This window comes from Oryx dammah, unplaced genomic scaffold (assembly GCF_014754425.2).
Source record: "Oryx dammah isolate SB20612 unplaced genomic scaffold, SCBI_Odam_1.1 HiC_scaffold_19, whole genome shotgun sequence".
Lineage (NCBI taxonomy): Eukaryota > Metazoa > Chordata > Mammalia > Artiodactyla > Bovidae > Oryx > Oryx dammah.
Window position 1 is genome coordinate 46,978,205 of NW_024070203.1, and position 6,022 is coordinate 46,984,226.

Genomic DNA, 6,022 nt, shown 5'->3' on the forward strand with positions numbered 1-6,022 from the left:
AAAGAAAACAAGAGCAGAATATAAAACCATGATCTGAGACAAATCTATAAATTATTTATGCACACAGACATACACACAACACCAGAAAGGAACAGATGAAACATCAATCTGGTTATGGGTTTATGAGAAAGATTTTTGCTTATTTTTCAAATTTTCTTTTTATTTTTTTCCTCTTATAATCAGGGTTCTTTTAAAAAAATTTTTGTAAATATTTTTACCTTTTACCAGAGATGATAGTAATTGTAAGTTTCCTCATCCAGAAAATTATCAATTGATAGAATGGAAACATCTTTACAAATTACCTTCTCTGATTTATGAAGTTTTTAGTCTTCCAAAATCAAGACATAATAGATGTTTCACCAACAACTAGCAGATGCACTAAGAGTATTTTATCTTAAGTCATGTATGTGAGTTTGACTTATTTCATCTCAATTATAGGCTCCCATTCAACTGAAGCTAAAATCAATATTTGGAAATGGTAAACTCTGAAAGTCAAAGTGTGCACACATTGGACTTTTCAGAGTAGGGAGTAATGCCTTATTCCAGCTGTATTTATTGATACTTTAGTTTTAAAAGTACAAGAGAGAATAGAGGATATAAATTAAAAGGTGCCTTTAAGAGTGAAAATAGCAGAAAATTTTAAAAGCTTATATCAGTGGTATTCAAATGTGGTTACTCATTCAAATCACCTGAGAACTTTCAAAACTACTGGTATTCAGAAAAAGAAATAAAAGGAATCCAGATTGGAAAAAGAGAAGTAAAACACTCACTGTTTGTAGATGACATGATACTATACATAGAAAACCCAAAAGAAACTATCAGAAAATTACTAGAACTAATCAGTGAATTCAGCAAAGTCGCGGGATACAAGGTCAATACACAGAAATCACTTGCATTCCTATATGCTAACAACAAAAAATCAGAAAGAGAAATTAAAGAATCAATCCCATTCACCACTGAAACAAAAGGAACAAAACATCTGGGAATAAGCCTACCTAAGAAGACAAAAGAATTATATGCAGAAAATTATAAGACACTGATGAAAGAAATCAGGTGATTTAAACAGATGGAGAGATATTCCATGTTCCTGGGTATGAAGAATCAATATTGTGAAAATAACTATACTACCAAATGAAACCTACAGATTCAACATGATCCCTATCAAATTACCAATGGCATTTTTCACAGAACTAGAACAAAAAATTTCACAATTCATATGAAAACATAAAAGACCCCAAATAGCCAAAACAGTCTTGAGAAAGAAGAATGGAGCTGGAGGAATCAACCTTCCTGACTTAAGACTATACTACAAAGCTACAGTCATCAAGACAGTATGGCACAAAAACAGAAATACAGACCAATGGAACAAGATAGAGAGTCCAGAGATAAACCTATGCACCTATGGGTACCTTATTTTTGACAAAGGAGGCAAGAATATACAATGGGGCAAAGATGGCCTCTTCAATAAGTGGTGTTAAGAAAACTAGAGAGCTACATGCAAAAGAATGAAATTAGAACACTTCCTAATGCCATACACAAAGATAAACTCAAAATGGATTAAAGACCTAAATGTAAGACCAGAAACTATAAAACTCTTAGAGAAAAACATAGGCAGAACACTCAATGACATAATCAAAGCAAGATCTTCTATGACACACCTCCTAGAGAAATGGAAATAAAAACAAAAACAAGTGGGACCTGATTAAACTTAAAAGCTTTGCACAGCAAAGAAACTACAAACAAGGTGAAATGACAGCCCTCAGAATGGGAGAAAATAATAGCAAAATAAACAACCAACAAAGAATTAATTTCCAAAATATACAAACAGCTCATACAACTCAATACCAGTAAAACAAACAACCCAGTCAAAAAGTGGGGAAAAGACCTAAACAGACATTTCTCCAAAAAAGACAGACATATGGCTAAAAAACACATGTAAAGATGCTCAACATCACTCATTATTAGAGAAATGCAAATCAAAACTACAATGAGAAACCACCTCACATCAGTCAGAATGGCCATCATAAAAAATCTACACACAATAAATGCTGGAGAGGGTGTGAAGAAAAGGGAGCCTTCTTGCATTGCTGGTGGGAATCTAAATTGATGCAGCCACTATGGAAGATGGTATGGAGATTCCTTAAAAAACTAGGAATAAAACCACCATATGACCCAGCAATCCCACTCCTAGGCATATACCCTGAGGAAACCAAAATTGAAAAAGACACATGTACCCCAATGTTCACTGTGGCTCTATTTACAATAGCTATAACATGGAAGCAACCAGGATGTCCACCAAGAGATGAATGGATAAAGAAGCTGTGGTACATATACACAATGGAATACTGCTGAGCCACAAAAGCAACACATTTGAGTCCGTTCTAATGAGGTGGACAAACCTAGGGCCTATTATACAGAGTGAAGTAAGTCAGAAAGAGAAATACAAATATCATATACTGATGCATATTTATGGAATCTAGACAGATGGTACTGATGAATTTATTTGCAGGGCAGCAACAGAGAGACAGACATAGAGAACAGACCTATGGACATGGGGGAGGGGAGGAGGGAGAGAGTGAGATGTATGAAGAGAGGAACATGGAAATTTACAATACCATATGTAAAATAGATAGCCAATGGGAATTAGTTGTGTGACTCAGGGAACTCAAACAGTGGCTCTGTGACCATCTAGAAGGGTGGGATGGTGAGGGAGATAGGAGGAGGGTTCACGAGGGAGGGGACTTGGATGTACCTATGGCTGATTCTTGTTGATGTATGACAGAAAATCAGAAAATTCTGTAAAGCAATTATCCTTCAATTTTAAAAGTAAACAAAGTGGGGAAAAAAGGAAACTACTAATACTCAGGTCAAATTCTGACTTATTTGGTCTAAGATGGCCCATGGAGTTCAAAATTTTTTTTAAGTTTCTAAGGAGACCAGTGTTAAGAATCAAATTCATACTTCCTGACACTTTCAATATTCATTATCTGAACAGAAATTCACTAATTATTTGTCTTTTCATTTAAACCTTTCGTATTAATCCTAAGGACTTCTTACAGCCCTTCACATGACTAGAGTTTGCTCTCTTTTGTCATTAGTCATATTCCATTAACCACCAAGAACTGTTGAATCTATTACTAAAGAAAGCTGTTAGGTATTGAATTGCTCCAAATATAACTACCTGTAATACACAGAAGAACTGTACAAAAAGATCTTCATGACCCAGATAATCATGATAGTGTGATCATTCACCTAGAGCCAGACATCCTGGAATGTGAAGTCAAGCGGGCCTTAGAAAGCATCACTACGAACAAAGCTAGTGGAGGTGATGGCATTCCAGTTGAGCTATTGCAAATCCTGAAAGATGATGCTGTGAAAGTGCTACACTCACTATGCCAGCAAGTTTGGAAAACTCAGCAGTGGCCACAGGACTGGAAAAGGTCAGTTTTCATTTCAATCCCAAAGAAAGGCAATGCCAAAGAACGCTCAAACTACCACACAATTGCACTCATCTCACATGCTAGTAGAGTAATGCTCAAAATTCTCCAAGCCAGGCTTCAGCAATACGTGAACTGTGAACTTCCTGATGTTCAAACTGTTTTAGAAAAGACAGAGGAACCAGAGATCAAATTGCCAACATCAGTTGGATCATCGAAAAAGCAAGAGAGTTCCAGAAAAACATCTATTTCTGCTTTATTGACTATGCCAAAGCCCTTGACTATGTGGATCACAATAAACTGTGGACACTTCTTCAACAGATGGGAATACCAGACCACCTGACCTGCCTCTTGAGAAATCTGTATGCAGGTCAGGAAGCAACAGTTAGAACTGGACATGGAACAACAGACTGGTTCCAAATAGGAAAAGGAGTACTTCAAGGCTTTATATCGTCACCTTGCTTATTTAACTTCTATGCAGAGTACATCATGAGAAATGCTGGATTGGAAGAAACACAAGCTGGAATCAAGATTGCCAGGAGAAATATCAATAACCTCAGATATGCAGATGACACCACCCTTATGGAAGAAAGTGAAGAGGAACTCAAAAGCCTCTTGATGAAAGTGAAAGAAGAGAGTGAAAAAGTTGGCTTAAAGCTCAACATTCAGAAAACGAAGATCATGGCATCTGGTCCCATCACTTCATGGCAAATAGATGGGGAAACAGTAGAAACAGTGTCAGACTTTATTTTTTTGGGCTCCAAAATCACTGCAGATGGTGACTGCAGCCATGAAATTAAAAGACGCTTACTCCTTGGAGGGAAAGTTATGACCAACCTAGATAGCATATTGAAAAGCAGAGACATTACTTTGCCAACAAAGGTCCGTCTAGTCAAGGCTATGGTTTTTCCAGTAGTCATGTATGGATGTGAGAGTTGGACAGTGAAGAAAGCTGAGTGCCAAAGAATTGATGCTTTTGAACTGTGGTATTGGAGAAGACTCTTGAGAGTCCCTTGGACTGCAAAGAGATCCAACCAGTCCATTCTAAAGGAGATCAGTCCCGGGATTTCTTTGGAAGGAATGATGCTCAAGCTGAAACTCCAGTACTTTGGCCACCTCATGTGAAGAGTTGACTCATTGGAAAAGACTCTGATGCTGGGAGGGATTGGGGGCAGGAGGAAAAGGGGACGACAGAGGATGAGATGGCTGGATGGCATCACTGACCGATGGATGTGAGTCTGAGTGAACTCCAGGAGTTGGTGATGGACAGGGAGGCCTAGCGTGCTGCAATTCATGGGGTCACAAAGAGTCGGACACGACTGAGCGACTCGACTGAACTGAACTGAAGCTCCTTTAGTCAACTCGAAATGTGTTCAGTTCTTGGTGATGGACTAGATATGGATGTTGAAGAAGAAAGTGGTAGAAAGGAGGTTTCTAAAGTTGAGAGCCTAAGCAGCTAGGTAATGAGTAGAGTCACACTTAAAGAGAACTGGAGGAGACATAGGCTTGGAGGAAAATCTCCTGAGTCCAACTCTGTACACAGTTGAGTTTGAAGAGCTATTATGACATCAAAATAAAGATGTTTAATGAAGCAACTGGATGATATATGTACAGAGCACAGAGGCAAGAAGAAAATGGATAAAGGGATTATTGAAGAATGGAACATTGCTAGATAAGTAAAGAAAACACCACTCCACTCATACACACATACACATACACACACACGAGGGGCAAGAAGATTTTACAATATTAGCACGAGTGTTATTAAAATGATGACTAAAACCTAGATAGAGAAGGATGAGAAGATGAGAAGAGACTAGTGTGTAGAAAGACATTGGAATCAACAGATTGCTTTATAAACTTCAAAAAAGTATTGAGGCAGATTACTAAATGCAATCAGGTAAAACAAAAATAAAGCAGAGAGAGAAAGACTCATGATTAGCACTGCAAAATCATTTTATGTTTTCTCACCTCAGATGTGGCATTATTTTCTTCTTGACACCATTACATTGGTTTTTCTCATGCCTATCATGGTTGTGGGGATCATAGATACAGCCATGGAGAGTGTTGGCACACTTCTCTCTCTATTTCTATATGCTTTCCAGATGTGTTCACTTAGCATCTAAATAATGTTATGTCATTCAAACGTTCACTTACCATTGCTTATTTGAAAACTAGGCTGTTATTAGCAAGACTGGTTTCTAATCCTGGTTCTGTCACCAACAGTTAATGGTGATCATATCATTTGTAAAATTGCTAAATTGATATCTCAGTGGTATCCTCCAGCTTTAAGATTCCAAAACAATGACTTTATGTGATAAGCTTGTCTAATACTCTTATATTCACAGAGATATTCTGGGGAGGAGGGGCAGAGCCAGGGACAAACTTTAAAAACTTTTCCTACTCCAGGCTAGGTAAGAGACCTTCCACATTTCTCTGACATAGCCTGGGACTTCTCCCAATGTTTTCCCATGCTCATTATGGCATGCCTTCACTTTATACCTCAATTCTTATTATTAACTGAAATTTGCTGGAGAAATCTCAAAAATCTTAAACTACATGACAACTTACACGCACTTCCCAGG